This window comes from Balaenoptera borealis, assembly GCF_965194805.1.
Source record: "Balaenoptera borealis genome assembly, chromosome: 1".
Classification (NCBI taxonomy): Eukaryota; Metazoa; Chordata; class Mammalia; order Artiodactyla; family Balaenopteridae; genus Balaenoptera; species Balaenoptera borealis.
Genome location: NC_138860.1, coordinates 85,760,121 through 85,778,365, shown reverse-complemented (window position 1 = coordinate 85,778,365; position 18,245 = coordinate 85,760,121). Strand labels below are relative to the sequence as shown.

The following is an 18,245-nucleotide window of genomic DNA, read 5'->3' as shown; positions in this document are numbered from 1 at the left end:
TATATATGTGCCACATCTTCTTTATCCATTCATCTGTCAATGGACATTTAGGTTGGTACCATGTCCTGGCTATTGTAAATAGTGCTGCAATGAACATTGGGGTACATGTCTCTTTTTGAATTATGGTTTTCTCAGGGTATATGCCCAGTAGTGGGATTGCTGTGTCATATGGTAGTTCTATTTTTAGTTTTTTAAGGAACCTCCATACTGTTCTCCATAGTGGCTGTATCAATTTACATTCCCACCAACAGCGCAAGAGGGTTCCCTTTTCTCCATACCCTCTCCAGCATTTATTGTTTGTAGATTTTTTGATGATAGCCATTCTGACTGGTGTGTGGTGATAACTCATTGTGGTTTTGATTTGCATATCTCTAATGATTAGTGATGCTGAGCATCTTTTCATGTTTGTTGGTAATCTGTATATTTCTTTGGAGAAATGTCTATTTAGGTCTTCCACCAATTTTTTGATTGGGTTGTTTGTTTGTTTTTTGATATTGAGCTCCATGAGCTGCTTGTATATTTTGGAGATTAATCCTTTGTCAGTTGATTCATTTGCAAATATTTTCTCCCATTCTGAGGGTTGTCTTTTCAGCTTGTTTATGGTTTCCTTTGCTGTGCAAAAGCTTTTAAGTTTCATTAGGTCCCATTTGTTTATTTTTGTTTTTATTTCCATTTCTCTAGGAGGTGAGTCAAAAAGGATCTTGCTGTGATTTATGTCATAGAGTGTTCTGCCTATGTTTTCCTCTAAGAGTTTTATAGTGTCCAGTCTTACATTTAGGTCTTTGATCCATTTTGAGTTTATTTTTGTGTATGGTGTTAGGGAGTGTTCTAATTTCATTCTTTTACATGTAGCTGTCCAGTTTTCCCAGCATCACCTATTAAAGAGGTTGTCTTTTCTCCATTGTATATTCTTGCCTCCTTTATCAAAGATAAGGTGACCATATGTGTGTGGGTTTATCTCTGGGTTTTCTATCCTGTTCCATTGATCTATATTTCTGTTTCTGTGCCAGTACCATATTGTCTTGATTACTGTGGCTTTGTAGTATAGTCTGAAGTCAGGGAGCCTGATTCCTCCAGCTCCGTTTTTCTTTCTCAAGATTGCTTTTGCTATTCAGGGTCTTTTTTGTTTCCATACAAATTGTAAAATTTTTTGTTCTAGTTCTGTGAAAAGTGCCATTGGTAGTTTGACAGGGATTGCATTGAATCTGTAGATTGCTTTGGTAGTATAGTCATTTTCACAATGTTGATTCTTCCAATCCAAGAACATGGTATATCTCTCCATCTGTTTGTATCTTCTTTAATTTCTTTCATCAGTGTCTTATAGTTTTCTGCATACAGGTCTTTTGTCTTCTTAGGTAGGTTTATTCCTAGGTATTTTATTCTTTTTGTTGCAATGGTAAATGGGAGCAATAATAGCAAAATGAACACCCATGAGACCATTATCCTGTTTCAATAATTATCAATACGTGGCCAGTCTTCCTTTATTTACCATCCCACTATCCAGATTATTTTGAACCAAATACTAGATATCAGATTCTTTCACATGTAAATATTCCAGTGTGTATCTCTAAAAGATAAAGACTCTGAAATAAATAAAACCCCAATACCATTATTACATCTAAAATAAATTAACAATAATTTCTTAATGTCCTCAAACATGTCAGTATTTACATTTCCCTATCTTATACATTTAAAAAAATGGTTTGTTTGAATTATTGAGATCCAAATAAGGTCCATACATTGCAAAACCATTGAGTTTTTCTTGTATCATTATGAATTCATGGATTTAACCAAATTTTATGTGCTTCAATTCAATGCAGTTTTATCCTTATTGATATTCATATTGTCCCATCTTTGGTCAGCGAAAACATTCAAATTGGCTTCTGAGTCCTGAGTCTCTGTGTTTGGCATGAGATTAGTGCTCTTTAATAGATTCTTTTCTTTCTAATATGACAACCCATTGCAGGCTTATGTTGAACAGTTCCGGCCTAGAGAGCTCCCTTGGCCTTTCCATCATGTGAGGACACAGCGAAAAGACAGGCATCTGTGAACCAGGAAGGGGGCCTCAGCAGACACTGAATCTGCCAGTGTCTTGATCTTAGACTTCCCAGCCTCCACAACTGTGAGAAATAAATTTCTGTCATTTATAAGCCACCCAGTTTATGGTATTTTGTTATAGCAGTCCGAACAGACCAAGACAACTATCCTCACATAAATCTTACACTCAAAGTAGGTAGTTTTCTTCATGTTTCCAAGACATTTATGCTTATTATCCTCTGCACTTTTTACTCACTTTATTATTATAACAGTCTTAGCTAACATTTGTTGGATGCACCAATTATATGCCAGCGAGCGTGTTATACTCTTTATATATTATTATTTAATCTTTACAACACTGTGAGGTAGGACAATTATTATCCTCATTTTACAGAGGGGAAATTAAAGTTCTGAGAGGCTGTATAGTTTGTTCAAGAGGACAGAACTGGTTGCTGACCTGGGATTGAACCCAGTTTTAAAGTAGTACTTTCGCAACAGAATGATTTTGCTTCCCACTGTCTGGAATTTCCTTCCCTCATCGCTGTCTCTTGAAATCCTGTTCCTTCTTCATGGCCCATCTCAAAAGATACCTCTTTCAAAAAAACCTTTCTTTATCCCCAGCTTAATGTCTCTTTTTGAGCCTCTACAGTACTTTGAGGCTCTCTTATGGCAAACTCAAAGATTCTGAGACCAGAAAAATCATCCTCTGAATTCTCTACCTAATTTATGTCTTTGTCATACAAATCTACCTGTTGGCCCCTTAAGTACAGGAGTTATGTATATCTTACTCTTCTTTGTATCCTCCACAGTATAGAATGCAATGATATAGTTAGTAGGCGCTCAATAAATATTTACTGACAAGATTTAAATTATTTCAACAGCCTTCAATCCAATCTACCTTGCAATCTCATCCTGTACATCACTGCCAAATTGTTCTCTTAAAACACATTTTTAGGGACTTCACTGGTGGCGCAGTGGTTAAGAATCCGCCTGCCAATTCAGGGGACACAGGTTCAAGCCCTGGTCCGGGAAGATCCCACATGCCTCAGAGCAACTAAGCCTGTGCACCACAACTACTGAGCCTGTGCTCTAGAGCCTGCGAGCCACAACTGCTGAGCCCATGTGCCACAACTAGTGAAGCCCACGCGCCTATAGCCCGTGCTCTGCAACAAAGAGAAGCCATGCAATGAGAAGCCTGTGCACCGCAACAAAGAGTAGACCCCGCTCGCAGCAACTAGAGAAAGCCTGCGCAGCAATGAAGACCCAACGCAGCCAAAAATAAATAAATAAAATAAAAAACACCACATTTTATCAAGCTATTTTCTACAAATGCTTTCTGTTGCCTGTTGCATTTCCCCATAATCTGGCCCATCCTTAGGCACTTTATTCAATATAGAGTAGATTTTTATAAACTTTCACCCTCTGTTGTAGTCAAACTGGTTTCTTGGGCCCCCACATTGCACGGTCATTCGTGTCTTTCTGAAATGACTCTCTCTGTTCCTTGGCCTCTCTACCTTGCAAGTTCTACTTCAAGTATCGCCTTTCCCAGTCTTCTCTGACTACCTCACCATCTTCCATTTCTATATACTTTTTTAAATTTAATTTTTATTTTATATTAGAGTATATTTGATTTACAGTGTTGTGTTAGTTTCAGGTGTACAGCAAAGTGATTCAGTTATACATACACATATATTCTATATACTTTTAAGAAACAAATTGTACCATGCAGTTTTGAACTTATTCTCTATTTGTATCACATAAGATGGTTTCATCTCACCAGCTGACTTGAGAATAAAGGATCCTGTCTTACTTATCTTTGTATTGTTCTGTTTAATACATGTTTAGGCAAAAACAAATAAATATTTATTGGATTAATTTTCTAATTATAATCTTCTACATGTTTTATCTTCACTTCTGATTCATCACCCATTCGGCCATGGCTTCTAAGGCTTTAACCTTAGGTTTCTCTGCTTCTTTTGCTCTCCTCTTCGTATATAAAAGTCTGTAAACAATCATACTACAGTATTTAAAAACATTAGGGGAACACATCATTATATAGTCTATCCTCAGGTACACTTAGTGCCTTTCATAAAATTAAAACTCATTCTGCAACATTTTAAACCTGTAAATTGGATTTTTGCACATTAGTTTCCTTTGAAATGGGGCAAACTTGCTGTTGCAAATTTAACTAGAGATTTTTTTTAAAAGAGGAAATCTGCAATAGTACAGTACTTAATCTTCTCTAGAATGCTGCCTCCCTTCCATCACAGATGAGGAAACATTTCCTGAATGATGTCGAAAAGGAAAATGAAAGCCAAATAAGGAAGCCTAGTGCCTTCTCCAGGTTTTTTTAAATTAATTTATTTTATTATTTATTATTATTTTTGGCTGCATTGGGTCTTTGTTGCTGTACACGGGCTTTCTCTGGTTACGGTGAGCAGGGTCTACTCTTTGTTGCGGTGTGCAGGCTTCTCATTGTGGTGGCTTCTCTTGTTGGGAGCATGGGCTCTAGGCGTGCAGGCTTCAGTAGTTGTGGCATGCGAGCTCAGTAGTTGTGGCTCACGGGCTTAGTTACTCTGCGGCATGTAGGATCTTCCTGGGCCAGGGCTTGAACCCGTGTCCCTTGCATTGGCAGGCAGATTCTTAACCACTGTGCCACCAGGGAAATCCCCCTTCTCCAGGTTTTAAAGTCACCATCTCTCAGGCTTATGCACCCTGAAAGTTAGCTGTTTCAAGTTTCTTTGAGGAACAATCTTACTTGATCTTAAAGAAAAGGACTCTGAATTTCAGGATGATACTGATGCTAGTTTTACTCTCTGTTAATTTACCCAAGTGACTAACTTTGTGCTGGGAATTTAATAACGTACATTATTTCTATAGTTAAGATAGGTCGCTTGTTACTGACCCTTTTGCCCAAGAAGTACACAAAGGTGAGGTGAAGAACACCCTTAATAGAGTATAGGAGACTAGAAAATTAATTAATTATCTAGTTTACATTTTCTGAAGAAAGAAAATAGGATTCTTGAAACATTGGGAAAGATAGGAATGTTTTAACTGAAAACATACAGTATTTCTAATACTTTCTGTATAGATTATCTGCTTGGTGCATTATTCTGGAAATATTTGATCCCAGTAGACATCCCCCATTATCCTGGGTGCCTCTCTCTGTCATGTGGCACCATGTGCTCAAAGAAGGAAGGTTAATTTTACTAAGAGATCAAAACAAGACATAACTCAGGAGTACTGGGGTGCCACAGATAAGACCCTTCCCCCAACAAATGTATAACAATTGTGACACACTTGTGTCACAACAAGGTGACACAAGGTAAGTCACAAGAAATTTGTTAGTAATAATAAAGTGCCAAAATTTGCAAATGATACATTTAAAAATTAGAGGAGATTAAGGTTATCTCTGTAATAACATCACTCTGATATAGGTACATTCCAATATGCTTTCTGGGAGAAGAAAGGGGGGTTTATAGATAGCTACCAGAGACTGACATTATTTTGTGAGTGTACCCATGGAAATGTGTCACAAATGTGAACATCAGTCTTCTCTATAGAGGTGGAGAACACTTGAGCTAAAGCATGTCTTTAAGTGTACATTATTTGCCACCTAGCCTCCATTTCCCCTTCTTGTGGCAATAACATCCTGATTTTAAAATGGGGAACTCCCCCCCACACACACTCATGGGATTAAGAGAGAAGCAACATTCTTCCCTAGCTCCAGTGGTACGTGTAGGTCCCAAGGTTAGCCCATCAGGGCTTTGTATCCTTCTGGCTACAGAGACTAGGAAAAAAATCTTTGGCTGTGGGAACTAGCAGAAGGAACTGAACCAAAGGCTACTGAGCTGTCATAGAAACTGTAGTGCCAAAGAATCCCTAAGCCTAGCAGTCTATTGCCTTTCTAGGCTCCCAACTTGTACCACAGCTAAAGTTGAGTAGTCCATCTCCAGAAAAGGCATTTGCCCCATGCCCACCTCTGGCATAGCCATGGAGAATAAGGACAAGCAAGACCATCTATCTAGCAGGAAAAAACAGGGGCCATGGTGGCAATAAGGAAGATTCCCACAGAGAACAAATTTGGAGGTTCCCAATTGGCTGGCCAAGAAACTCACTCCACCCCCAGGGAGGGAGTCTTCCGTATTCCTGCCTAGTTGGTATAATGTATGCTATGGATCAATGATAACTGTGTACTATTTTTTCATCCATTCTCCCTTTTCCAGAATTAGACTTTCACTGTAATTATACTATTTCTTCTTCTCCATCATTTTTAAGATAGCTTAGATATAGATAACTTAAGTTTTAGGTTGCCAGGCCTCAAGGGGCCATATCCCAACTTGACGAGGAAGACTATATATATTAGCCAAAAATTCTGGTCTTGGAGCTGAACACAGGAACCAGATAAGGCCCTGGGTTGTCTCACTGGGGAGGGGACTTTGGTAAGCACTTTTTAATGTAGGTATGAACAGTTTTTAACAACCATTCACCCCTTACTTCCTTTCCAACAGAATTCTAATCTTGTTTAGAGAAATGCTCTCCACAGGGCCATGGGCTAAAATGAAGTCAGAGAGGTAAGCTGGAACCAGATCATACTTGTAGGTCACTTAAGAATTTTGTATTATATTCTAAATTCACTAAAGTATAAGCTCCATGAGGTCATGGATTTTTGTCACTGTCCCAGAACAGTCTAGCATGTTAAATAAATGAATGTATGATGGAAGGGCTTTGCACAGGGGAGTGATATGACCTGCTTGCTGTCCAGAGAATAGACTACAGTGTGCCTACAGTAGAGGGAGTGTAGCGTGGAAGTAGGGAAGTTAGGAGTCCTACCACAGAATCCAGGGGAGAAGTGATGGGGGTGGAGGGTGTGTGTTGTGGTGGAGGTAAAGACATGGCCAGATTCATATTATATTTTGAAGACAGAGGGACAGAATTTTCTAATATGGATTGTAAGAGAAGCAGAGAAGACAGGAATAACAACAAAACAGTTGTTATTAAACATGGAGCAATGTTTAATTCAAAATCACATGGCTAGATAATAAAGCTTTAACTAGTTACTAGAACTTCTCTCTTTGGTTCTTTTTTTTATTGTAGTAAAAAATACATAACATAAAATTTACCATTTTAGCTATTTTTAAGTATACAATTAAGTGGCATTAAGTACATTCACAATATTGTATAATTATTGCCACAGTCTATTTCCAGAACTTTTTTTAAAAAAAAAATAGACTTTATTTTTTAGAATAGTTCTAGGTTCACAGCAAAATTGAGCTGAAACTACAAAGAGTTCCAATATACTCCTCACCCCCACATACTCATAACCTCCCTCATTTAGAAATTGTTCATCATTCCAAACAGAAAATTTGAGAAATAACTCCCCATTTTGCCCCCACCCAGCCCCTGGTAATACCTCTAATCTATTCTACTTTCTGTCTCTATGAATTAGTCTATTTTAAATGTCTCATGTAAGTGTAATCATTTGTCCTTTTGCGTTTGGCTTATTTCACTTATGTTTGCACTGTTCTTCCATGTTGTAGTAGGTATCAACACTTCATTCCTTTTTAAGGCTGAATAATATTCCATTGTGTGTATATACCACATTTTGTTAATCCATTCATCTGTTGATGAACACTTTGATTGTTTCTACCTTTTGGCTATTGTGAATTATGCTGCTAAGAACATTGGTGTACAAGTATCTGTCTGAGTCTATGTTTTCAATTCTTTTGGATGTGTATCTAGGAGTGAAATTGCTAGATCAATATTGTAATTTGATAGGGAATTCCCTGGCGGTCCAATGGTTAGGACTCCATGCTCTCCTGCCAAAGGCCGGGGTTCAGTCCCTGGTTGGAGAATTGGATCCCACAAGCCCAGCAGCATGGCAAAAAAAAAAAAAGGTAATTCTATGTTTAACTTTTCGGGGAACCTTCAAAACCACAACAGTTGCACCACTTTATGTTCCCACCAGCAATGTACCAGAGTTCCAATTTTTCCACATCCTTCCCACACTTGCTATTTTTTGCTTTTTTTGTAATAGCCACCATAATGGGTGTGAAGTGATAATCTCATCGTGGTTATGATTTGCATTTCTCTAAAGGCTAGCGATGAGCATATTTTCACGTGCTTATTGACTATCTTTGTCCATCTTTGGAAAAAAGTCTGTTCAAATCCTTTGCCCATTTTTGCATTGGGTTTTTTGAGTTGTAGCTCTTTATATATTCTGGATATTACTTTTAAAATCAGATATATGATTTGCAGACATTTTCTCTTATTTTGTGGGTTGTCTTTTGACTCTCTTGAGTCACTTTAAGTGTCTCACTTGAGACACTTTAATGCACAAAAGTTCTAAATTTTGATGAAGTCCAATTTATTTTGTTGTTGCTTGTACTGGTGGTGTCATGTCTAAGACAAGGTCAGGAAGACCCTATGTTTTTTCCTAAGAGTTTTATAGTTTTAGCTCTTATATTTAGTTTTCTTAAACCATTTTGAATTAATTTTTATATATGGTGTGAGGTACCATTCCAAATTCATTCTTTTACATGTTGTCATCCAGTTGTCCCAGCACCATTTGTTGAAAAGACTATTCCTTTCCCTGTCATATTGTCTTGGCACCCTTGTCGAAACTCAACTGAACATAAATAAAAGTTTATTTCTGTATTCTTAATTCTATTCCATTGATCTATAAATCTATCCTTAGGCCAGTAATACACGGTCTTGGTTACTATGTTGGTTTGTAGTAAGTTTTGAAATTGGGAAGTATATTCTTTTTCAAGAACTTTATTCTTTCAACTCTATTCTTTTTCAAGATTGTTTTGGCTATTCTGGATCTCTTTAATATTCATATGAATTTTAGGGTCAGCATGTCAATTCCTACAAAGAAGCCAGCTAGGATTTTTTTTTTATCCAATAGTATGCATTTTATGACAATAACAGGTACAGATTGGGCACCCTAGGGCCCTCTTTATATCCTAAAGAAAATGAACATTTACATTATTCATGGGCTGTACTGAATTAAAAAAAGATCAGTTGTACACTCACCCCTTAGACAGGATAAACTGTCCTGGGGTGTACAGCTTTAACACCTTCATTAAAGTTGTTTGCAAAAGGAACAGAGAACTAAACAAAACAAAACATTTTTCCTTGGGAGTGGAGAGTCATTTGCTGTTATAACCAGCAAATACCATTTATTAAGCCAAAAATGGAAGAGGGCGGGGCCACAAACACTATTTGAACAAGCTGACCAACACACATTACAGTTTTAAAAATGAAGGTTATATACTATATGTTATAAGTCCCAACAGAGAGTGTCAAAATGACATCTATTTCTTTGCTTGCTTTGTGATCATACCTCTCAGAGGTGTTACGGGTCTCGTGGCATCCGGCTTCTTTTTCTCTGCAGGCTTTAAAATCTGAAAAGAACACATTAGTGTTTCAACCACACTCATCATGGCACCTGCATCGTCAAACTCTCCACAATAATCGGGTGCAGAAAACAGAGTGACCAACTGCCTCTTTGCAAAAAATTCATATCCATCTTTAACCACCGAATGTGCTCTACATATAAGATCTAAATCATGCTTATGGAGAAATTTTGCAACCACTTCTGCACCAAATGTGAACACTCCTCTGTCATTTTCACCCCAGCCTAAGGCACCTTTATTGGCATCAGACCACAAAAGATCACAAGGAAGACCTTGATCTGGTACATCAGTTGGTCGAATAATTCTCCGAATATGCTCCATAGACTGAAGATCTGGTGATAAACCTCCATGACAGCAGAATATTTTCTCATGCACCAAGGCTGCTATCCGTAAACAGTTAAAGCAGTCTGTGAAAGTTTTCCATAGTTTAATGTTATATCTTCTTTTACATTCATCATAAAATCCATAAATTCTATTGATGCTGGCACATTCATGGTTTCCTCTAAGAAGAAAAAAATTCTCGGAATATTTGATTTTGTAAGCCAGTAAGAGGCAGATAGTCTCCAATGAGACTTTCCCCTGCCCACATAGTCCCCAAGAAACAGGTAATTGCTTTCTGGCGGGAAACCACCATACTTAAAAAGGCGAAGCAACTCATAGTATTGCCCATGGATATCACCACATATTTTGAGCGGTGCTTCAAGTTCTAGTAGGATAGGCTGACTGAGAAAGATCTCCCCAGACTTTAAGCACAGTCCTCTGATTTCATTCTCCTGTAGCTACATATTCTTACCAGGCTTGGACCCTCTCACTTTCAGCGGCCGTTGGATGATGCAGTCGATGTTGAGTGTATCTGTATCCGCCATCGCCTTCCCTTCGCCGACCCTGCAGCAGCGGCGCCGCCGCCGGCTCGCGCCCCGGATTCACACCTCCTTTCCCACGCCACGAGCACGGAGATGGTGGTGGCGGCGGTGGCAGAAGCCACGGCTGGATCCGCCCCCTGCGCAATCGCCCCGCTCCCTGCTTCATCCTTATTTCCCCAGAGGAACCACGAGAGCGAAGCCAGCTAGGATTTTGATAGGGATTGTTTTGAACCTATAGATCAATTTGGGGGAGTATTGACATCTTAATATTATCTTGTAGTCCATGAACATGCAATGTCTTTCCATTTATTTAGGTCTTCTGAATTTCTTTCCAACAGTGTTTTGTAGTTTTCAGAGTATAAGTTTTGCACTTTTTTTTCTTTCTTTTTTTTTTTATTGAGGTATAATTGACAAACAACATTATATTAGTTTCAGGTGTACAACGTAATGATTCAGCATCTGTATGGATTGCAAAATTATCACCACAATAAATCTAGTTAACATCCATCACCATATACAGTTACAGAATTTTTTTTCTAGTGATGAAAACTTTTAAGACCTACTTTCTTAGCAACTTCCAAATATGCAATACGGTATTATTAACTATAGCTGTCATGCTGTACATTACATCCCCATGAGGCAGGAGATAGATGGGCTCCAGGTTAGACATTTACAACTGGCCTCCTATTTACATTTCTTGCGGCGATAAAAAGACGAGCTTCAGGTCGGACACTTACTATTAGCCTCCTGTTTGCATTTCCTGAGACAGGAGGTAGGTGGGCTCCAGGTTAGGCATTTACAATCAGCCTCCTGTTTGCCCTCCAAAATGGAAGTAACAACAGAAACAGGGTAGATAGCCAGGCTTTGTCTCTTGTGGACACCTTAAGATAACAGTCATGGCACTAACAAAGAGGGGCAAAACCTCGATTGAGTAAAGGATCAAGAGTCTCAGCTTCCCCCCTCTCCTTGGGGCAAGGGAGACACTATACATGCGCAGAAAGGCTCCTTGGGGGGGTCAAAAGTCCGGGGACAACGCCAGGCCATAATGAGTCTTGCTTCTCCCAGATGCCTTTTCATCGAGATCCATCTAGGCTGAGAGGTATATGCGCACCTAGGGGGAGGGTCCTGAAACAAATTAGCCAGGGGGGACAAAAACAAGACGATCGGCCAGAAGGAAGACAAAGACCCCGAAGAACTGCCCTATATAAATGACTTAATAGCCTCTTTACTGCGCTCCTCCTGATCAGGGAGGATGCCCACACCCTTTCTCTCCGGGTGGGCATCTCTGCCTTGCTTCTATCTTAACTAAACAAACTGTTTCTCTGTGTGCTTTCCCACTTGTTGTTGTGCTATGTCTCTAATAATAAACTTTGTACCTGTTTTTACAGTTTTTTTACCTCCATGAGAAATGCATTTTTCACTGGGGGCAAGAGCCAGAGAAAAATAGCTTCTAGCCTCTAGCCCTTGCTGGTCTGGTGGCTAGGATTCCCGGTTTTCATCCAGGCTACCCAGGTTCAATTCCTGGGCAGGGAATTAAGATCTCGCTTTGAGCCACCACTCACTGCTGCCTCTCTGAGATCACCCATGACTTATTTATTTTATAACTGAAGTTTGTTGCACTTCTTCAAATTTGTTCCTAAGTATTTTATTCTTTTTGATGCTATAGTAAATGGAATTGCCTTAATTTCATTTTCAGTTTGTTCTGCTACTGTATAGAGATCAAATTGATTTTTGTATAGTGATCTTGTACCCTGCAACTTTGCTGAGCTCATTTATTAGTTCTAATAATTTTTCAGTTAATTCCTTAGAATTTTCTGTTATCTACAAAAGCATAGCATCTTTGCTCTGTTAAATCCACATGTAGAGTCTCAGGTGTAAACAAAAAGAACAAAGAGTGTCGCTCATTATCCCATTACACAAAGGGTTAAATGGTAACCCAGTGCAGTGGCCCTCCCACCAACAGTGCTCCCTGAGGGGAATTCAGGATGGGAAAAATAGGATGAAACATTCTGTGCTTAACAGATAGTTAAGATGCATAGCTAAGCAAGAATTTCAATGTCCCCAGATTCTTGCATCTTCCATGTATAGAAAAGCACTAAAATAATTAACTTGAGATATCTGTTCTTTGTGATTTGCAGTAATCTTTTACCAAGATGTATGCTTGACTACATGTATTTTCCAGCCAAAAAAAATCATATACATATTGGCTCCTCCCCCTTTCTCTTTGGAGCAGTCCCCTCAGAGCTACTGAGAGGCTATTTCCCAGGCTATGGTCCTCAGTAAGTTCCCTGAATAAAACTTAACTCACAACTTTTACCTTGTGTGTTTTTCTTTAAGTCGACACAGGAAAGCAGACCTTAGGCTATAAATGTCCAGAGGTGAAGAATTAGATTCCTGAAGTCTGTGGACAAACTTAGTTTGTAAGTATTATGAAGGCTGTCATTGACTCATAAAGGCTTTTCAAGGGCATTAGAGCCTGAAGGTTCAGCAAAAAAGGATATGTACTGTAAAAAAATAAAATTGGCCAGGAGTATTATAATACCTGTGCCACTACAAGTTAATGGGCTGGTCTTCCCTGGTGGTGCAGTGCTTAAGAATCCGCCTGCCAGTGCAGGGGACACGGGTTCAATCCCTGGTCCAGGAAGATTCCACGTGCCACAGAGCAACTAAGCCCGTATGCCACAACTACTGAGCCTGCGCTCTAGAGCCTGCAAGCCACAACTACTTGAGCCTGCATGCCACAACTACTGAAGCCCGTGTGCCTAGAGCCCATGCTCTGCAACAAGAGAAGCCACCGCAATGAGAAGCCCGCACACCACAACTAGAGAAAGCCCACGCGCAGCAAGGAAGACCCAAAGCAGCCAAAAATAAATAAATTAAATTAAATTTTAAAAAGTTACTGGGCTGTCACTTGTAAGTTTTCATTTACTCCTCACAACATCTATGAAGGATAATGAGAAATAGAGTATATTGTGGTAGCTAAGAGCACTAGGACCTTGGATTCAGAAAGAGCAAGCAATCGGCCAAATCCAGAGCATGAGACAGTCTACTGGACAAATAACCTGGCTTCTCCATGAAATCAATTACAAGGGAAAAAAAAGTATGTGTGTTTTGGGGGAGTGTAGGGTGAGGAGGTGACTGTCAAAGAATACAGTAGACTTAACAACTAAATGCGATGTGTAAAACTGTTTGGATACTAATTTGAGTAAACGAACAGTAAAAAGACACCTTAAACAATAGGAGAGGCTTTTAAATGGACTAAATATTAAATGATATTAAGAAATAATTATTAATTTTGTTGGATGTGCTAATGGCATGGTGGTTATATTAAAAAATTTCTCACTCAGAGATGTATAATGAAGGATTACACATAATCCCTCATTATATGAGTAAAGTAATATCCGGGATTTGCTTTAAAATACTGAAAAAAAATGAGGAGGGATAGATGAAACAAGACTGGAAAATGTTGATAATTGTTAACACTAGATGATGGGTATGTGGCGCTTCACTTTACTACTCTCTTTCTCCTTTCATATATATGTTTAAAATATTCTATAACCAAGTTAAAAATAAAAATAAATAATAAAATATATAAAAAGAGAGAAAAACAAAAAAGACGTGGTCTGCTTCCTGGCTCAGCCTCTTACTAGCTAGGTTACCTTGGGGGAGCTATTTGATATCTGTAGAATGGCAATAATAAGGATACGTAAAGCATTTAACACAGTATGGGCTGCATAGTTAAGCTCAATAAATGTTACCTAATATTGTTATTATGAAAGAAATAAAAAATATGTAATAACAGATTTGATTTACAATAATTTTAAAACTTCTTTGTGTCAAAATATCAATCATTAATTACAGAATAATTTGTAACTGAGAACACTGGAAATAATATAGATATTCATTTATTGGAGTTTAAGTAAATAAATTATATACATTTTTATAAGGGAATTTCATGCATCTATAAAAATAATCATATTTCTAAGTCAAGACCTATCAATTCTATCACTTAGCATCATTTTGGAGATACTACCTAATGCAAACAGACAAGAAAGAAATTAGAGGTAAAAATGAGAAAGAAAAAGGTAAAATTTACCTCTGTGGATGATATGCTTACATACTCAAAAAAAAAAAAAATCAAAAGAATCAACTGAAAAATGTATAAACCAAAAGAGAATTCAAAGTAAGGTAGCTGAGTACAAAAACTAATATAATAGAAATCAATAGCTTTCAAATATACATCCAATTAGAAATTATATTGGAAAAGACCCCATTTAAACTGCAAAAATAATAAAAGATAAACTCCCTAGAGAAGAGGTTAGCAAGAAATGGGCAATATCTATAAGAAGGGCACAAAAGAATACTTGACAAAATATAAAGGCACCTCTTATTCTTAGATAGGAAGGTTCAATAGTATAAAGAGGTCAATTTTCCCTAATTAAAGATATAAATTTAATGTCATCCAAATAAAAATACCAGCAGAATTTTAGACAACTTGACAAGCTAATTCAATAGATCACATGGAAAAAATAAAAAGCAAGAATCTTCAGGAAAAAATCTAAAAAAAGAGAGTAATAAGGGGAAGACTAACCTGACTAGATATTAAAACATTATAAATGTGTGATACTGGTCAAGGATAGATATACATATTGATGTACCAGAATAGAAAATCTAGAAATAAACCCAAATACATACAGGAATGAAATAAATTTGTTGCCCACATATCCATACAAAAGGAAGTTCTAAGGGATGTTCTTTATGCAGAAAGACAAAAAAAATAAAAATAAAAATAATAGAAATGTGTAAATTTGCCTAGTTGGAAGTCAGACATCTCTCAAGCTTGTCTTTGGTCTTTACAAAGCTCAACAAAAACTACTTGCAGATTATCGAATGTGGTCTCTCATGCTACACATTTCAGTATACTGTTCTTTGTATCTGAATACCATTTTACATCTCCCAATCTGCCAAATCCATACCCAAGCTTCAAAAAAGTTCAGGAGTCATTCTTCCATTAAGTATTCTTTCTTTGAGACGAAATAGAGTATGTGCAGTGTCTCCTAAACGTTGACTTACCAATTTCTTGCATCTCCATTTTGTTCTTCATCTGTTATTTTTTCTTTATACCACTGCCAGAGGAATATTGCTAAAATATAGATCTGATAGTGTCTTTCTCCTACTAAAAAATAGTTGATGCCTACTAAATGCCTGAGTGTCTATAAAATAAAATATGAACTTCTAGGGACATGAGAGGCTTTCAAGGCCTTCCAGGACTCACCTCCAACCTACTTTCTGTCCTCAGCTCTACCATGTATATGTGTTAGCACCCTATATTTAGAGCCACTGCAGCCCTTACCATTCACACACACAGCTCTCTTGGTGCCTTTGTTCACCCAGAACCTTCAGCCTGATATGCCGACCTCCCTCCCCTAACCCTACTCCTCACCCCCAACCCAAATCTCTCCAATCCCTCATCCACCCCAATCCCTAGTCTTCTCTGCTCACTGAGATTTTTCAAAGCTGTTTTCAATGAAACCACATCTAAAATCGATTAAGAATGACTCACTCCTGAGCTTCCATAATTCATATTTATTTTATTATGGTTGATATTATTAATAATATTGATATCAGTTGTTTATATGTCTGTCACTAGTCTATAACATTCATAGAAGTCAGGGCCATGTCTTACTAATTTGTTTCATCCTGGTAGCTTTAAATACACTGCTTACCACATGGTAATAAATACTGACACACAAAAATAAATAATTTTTGCACAGCAAGAAATAAAGTAGCGCCTGACACATGGTAAGCATTCAATAAATGTGAACTCTTTCTAGTGGTAATAACAGATGCTCAATAAACATTCTGTGAAAAATGGCAAAACCAGTTGTGCTGATTTATTATTAGCCAGCTAAGTTATTTTAGAATTGATACTGCTTGGGAATCATTATAAAGAGTTTCAATTTCTTCTTTTGGTGACAGCAATATTTTAGGTTCCAGAACCTCAGAAAGGGCCTTAAGATATTTTTCAAGACCTAGGTTCATGTGTCACTTAATCTGGTCCCCATACAGATAGAATTAAATATTGAAATCTTTTTATATCCATTTAATCCCTGAAACTTAGTATAATTCTTTTTTTTTTTACACTTTTCTGTCTGTTTTTAATAGATGAAAGATTTACAAAATCATAATTAGTCTCCATCAGCAGCTAGTGTGGCCAAGACAAATCACATCAAAAGTACTTGTCAACTTACTTCCTGTAGACTAGAGGATAAACAAGTCTCTCTCTTTTCTTTTTTTTTAACTTCTCTCTCTTTTTTTGTAACTTTTCAAGATAAATAAAGTATATGTTATTAGGACTTTTCACAGCCAAAAGTCAGTTTTTCACTTCCATTCCACGTGGAAATTTTTGCTGTGGCTTATTTGTTTTCACAGCAGCATGATATTCCGTAGCGTATCTGTTTCACAGTGTATTCATCCATTTTTCTCTTGCTGGACATTTAGATTGTTCTAGGTTCTTTTCCTCTTTCAAGTAATTCTGCAATGTATTCTTCTGTGTGTCTCCTTATGCACGTGTGGGAAAGTCTCTAAAGATGGGTAAGTACTTTCTCATCTTTTTTTTTTTTAATATATTTATTTATTTATTTGTTTTTTCGGCTGCTTTGGGTTTTCGTTGCGATTCCCTGGCTTTCTCTATGAGATCAGGCATCTTTTCCTGTATTCATTGGCTTTTTAGATTTCTTCTGTGGATTGCCTGTTTGTATCTTTTGCCTAATTTTCTATTGAGTTATTTGTTTTTATCTCATCAATCTGTAGTTTGTTTGTTTTTACATATACATTCTAGATACTAGTCTTCTGTTATTTATAGGCTATGTCTGTTCAGGTCCTCCAAGAAGCAGACACCAAGAGGGAATTAGAAGTGCAAGACAGTTACTGGGGGTCAATGCTTCTGAAGGGTAATGGGAAAAGGAACAGGAGCGGTTGGCAAGAATCTTTAGACCCCAGTGCAGCTCTTGATACCGTCTTATTGCGGCTTCTCCTTTGTCTTTGGATGTGGGGTATCTTTTTTGGTGAGTTCCGCTGTCTTCCTGCCCGTGATTGTTCAGCAGTTAGTTGTGATTCCGGTGCTCTCGCAAGAGGGAGTGAGCGCACGTCCTTCTACTCCACCATCTTGAACCAGTCTCAGTACAATTCTTAATACTGAGTAAGCACTTTAAAAATGTTGGTTGTAAATGTCCATCAGCAGATGAATGGATAAAGAAGATGTGGCACATATATACATGGAATATTACTCAGCCATAGAAAGAAATGAAATTGAGTTATTTGTAGTGAGGTGGATGGACCTAGAGTCTGTCAGACAGAGTGAAGTCAAAAAGAGAAAAACAAATACCATATGCTAACACATATATATGGAATCTAAAAAAAAAAAAAAAATGTTCATCTCACTGATGAACCTGCAGGGCAGGAATAAAAACGTAGACATAGAGAATGGACTTGAGGACACAGCGGGAGAGGGGGAAGCTGGGGTGAAGTGAGAGTAGCATCGACATATATACACTACCAAATGTAAAATAGATAGCTAGTGGGAAGCAGCAGCATAGCACAGGGAGATCAGCTTGGTGCTTTGCAAAGACCTAGAGGGGTGGGATAGGGAGGGTGAGAGGGAGGCTCAAGAGGGAGGGGATATGGGGATATATGTATGCATATGGCTGATTCACTTTGTTGTACAACAGAAACTAACACAGTATTGTGAAGCAATTCTACTCCAATAAAGATCTATTAAAAAAATAATAAAAATGTTGGTTGAAGGAATGAACAAATAAATGAATTAGGACAAATTGTTTATGCAACAGAATCTCCAGACAAACTGTGAGCACATCACATATAAGGAATATGTTTTGTTCATCTTTTTGTCTCCAGCACCTAG

General features: G+C 37.8%; 1 pseudogene across 1 annotated transcript; it reads right to left on the bottom strand.

The window, feature by feature from the left end:
- Positions 1-4,808: 4,808 nt before the first annotated feature.
- LOC309614170 (serine/threonine-protein phosphatase PP1-gamma catalytic subunit pseudogene) lies at positions 4,809-18,115 on the bottom strand (annotated as a pseudogene). The gene has a single exon. The product of its transcript is annotated as a serine/threonine-protein phosphatase PP1-gamma catalytic subunit pseudogene (transcript).
- Between the last annotated feature and the right edge of the window lie 130 nt (positions 18,116-18,245).